Genomic DNA, 2,443 nt, shown 5'->3' on the forward strand with positions numbered 1-2,443 from the left:
GGGTGCTGGTTTCCACCCCCAAACCCACTGCTCCAGGGATTGGCACGGCTCTCGGTACTTTCTGGTCTTTTATGTTGTAAAAATAAAGCCCTGTTCACCATCTACTGCCCTTCCCTCACTGCAGGGGTGCTGACCTCAGGCCCTCTGGGCTCAGCACAGGCCAGGAAGCAGCATGCCAGCTGTCCAGGAGGTGGGAACACGTGTATGGCAGCCCCCCTAAGCCCCAAGGCGGGCAGCCCTCAGTCCGCCTCAGAGAACTGTAAATCTTGCAGCTCATCCTTGAGACCCTGAGCCAGGTGCCAGAGCACCCCAAGTTTCAGCCCCGCCTCTGAGTCTAGGCCTCCATCCTCTGAGTTGCTGACTACTTGCTCTCCACACTACTGCTGCCATCTTCCTCCTCTTCTGGGGACCCAGGTGTCCCTCTCCTTGTGAACTCCATGGTATCATCTTCCTCATTACTGTCCAAGTCAAAGATCCTTGAATTCTACTCGATCCTCATCATTCCTGTCTTCCACTTTTCCATTTCATCTGTGGAAAGTTCAAGTCTTTCGGCTGCTCTTTGCCACTGATCTCTAGCTGGATCTCCTGGTCCCTCAGCTTCCACCGCTGGCTCTAGTCCCTGGTGAGCGAGATCTCCTCCTCCCTGGTCTGCTTCTCCCAGGTATCCACTGTGTGCTGCTCCGACACACCAAAGGAGACCCTCTGGCGGTGGCGACGGATATACTCTGTATTCTCCTGTACTTTCTCCAGCAGCTGTCACCTGCCTGCAGTAGTTGGCCACCTTGCACTCCCGGAGGAAGGATTTTAGCTGCAAGATGATGGGCAGTGCCAGTTCTGGGAAAGCGATTCTATGGGCCTGGCTGTGCAGGTGTTCCAGGGTGAGGTTGTGCAGCTGATCCACCGCGCCACCCCTGTATGCCTTCTCCTGCAGCTTGACCTTAGACGGCTTCAGGATCTGGACGAAGTTGAGGGGGATGGAGCTCATGTGTCCTGGCCTTCTCTGACCCTACCTGCTGGGAAAGCTTGAGGATGAAGGGCAGTGCCTGGATGACCGGGCCGGTGCTCTCAGAGAGCAGCCTCAGGGCGCACATGCAGTGCATGGGCAGTGGGTAGAAGCTGGCAGTTGCGACCAGATGGATGCAGCTGATGACGACATAGGAGAGGTGGTAAATCAGGGGTTGGAGGGCTTCGCTGGGGCAGACGGGGCTGAAGGCGCTGCAGCACAAGTAGAGGGAGGGCACCAATCGCAGTTCAACACTGACTCGTATGTGTCCTTGCGCGTGGTCATGGTGTTGCGCAGGTGGATGGCAGCTGGTGGATGCAGAGCAAGGCGTGCTGGTAGGCGACACTGGTGTAAGGGTGAACAGCTCCATCGAGGTCCGCTGCATGAAGTTAGGAGGGGCAGGGTGCTGGGGGAGGCGAACGTGCAGTTCCTCACGTTCGTGATGTACATTTGCTTGAGGACGGGGCTCTGGAAGACGGCTTTCTTGTGCCGCAGACTCTTAGGAGGACCAGGAAGGCCAGCACTCGCAGCCTCTCCCCGCCCGTGCTCCCCGGGGACCACCGTCCTGTTGGGCAGGTGTGGCACTGCTCGGGGAAGGTCAGGTAGTAGAGCACCGAACTGCCGACATGCTGGAGGACAGCCTGCCACACAGGCCACCAGCTGTATGACTGAGTTCAGGGAAGACTTGATGTCCAGACAGCACCCCCTTCCCGCCCAGCAGGGTGCTAGAGGGCTGCAGCACCCTGCCGCTGTGCTGTGGGGGCCTTTCCAAACAGCAGCTTCTGGAGGCAGCCAAAGAGGCCTTTGATGTAGAAGGCGACTAGGGCATTGAACACAGCAGTGTCGGATTCGGCCTCCGAATCAAAGCCCGAGGCCAGGAACTCGTCCACCGTCAGCTCCGCCTGGCGCCTCCTGTGCCCCCGCACCACCGCCAGGACCGCCAGCCCCAAGGTGCGCCAGGCTTCCTTCCCGCACTTCCGCCCACTTCAAATGTTGACGAAAGGATGGGGGGGGGGGAGCAGGATGGCTGATGTAGCCTCTTCCTTAGAGAACATCGTGCAATACAGACAAGAGCACAGTTACTCAACACCGTGACCTGGAGGAGGCATTGTGGCTCGCACTTGGTACAAATCTGGCTCAGGAACACAAGCTTTGTATCTTTGTAAGAATCTAGTTCTTAGATATGTACAAGCACCTGGTTCCTAAATAATTTTGGTTACATTACAAATCAGTTGTAGTCCCTTTCTTTTGTTTTGGAATGCAGTTGTATACGCTTTGTCTTGGGAAACTGGGAATCTGGTAACTTGACGAATAAGGAGCCTCTTTCTCCATGTAACCTCACATATGATTGGATTTCATCTAAGGGACTTTTTTTGAGAATGAGCTCAATTAAGATGAGGATGGCAGAAATATAAAAAGAGAAATTGCGTTTTTTGAATC

At 55.6% G+C, this 2,443-nt stretch overlaps 1 pseudogene; it reads right to left on the bottom strand.

Moving 5' to 3' along the window:
- Nucleotides 1-239: 239 nt before the first annotated feature.
- LOC101404136 (nucleolar complex protein 2 homolog pseudogene) lies at nt 240-2,112 on the bottom strand (annotated as a pseudogene).
- Nucleotides 2,113-2,443: the final 331 nt, after the last annotated feature.

This window comes from Ceratotherium simum, chromosome 1, assembly GCF_057802395.1.
Source record: "Ceratotherium simum simum isolate JZ-2026a chromosome 1, ASM5780239v1, whole genome shotgun sequence".
Lineage (NCBI taxonomy): Eukaryota > Metazoa > Chordata > Mammalia > Perissodactyla > Rhinocerotidae > Ceratotherium > Ceratotherium simum.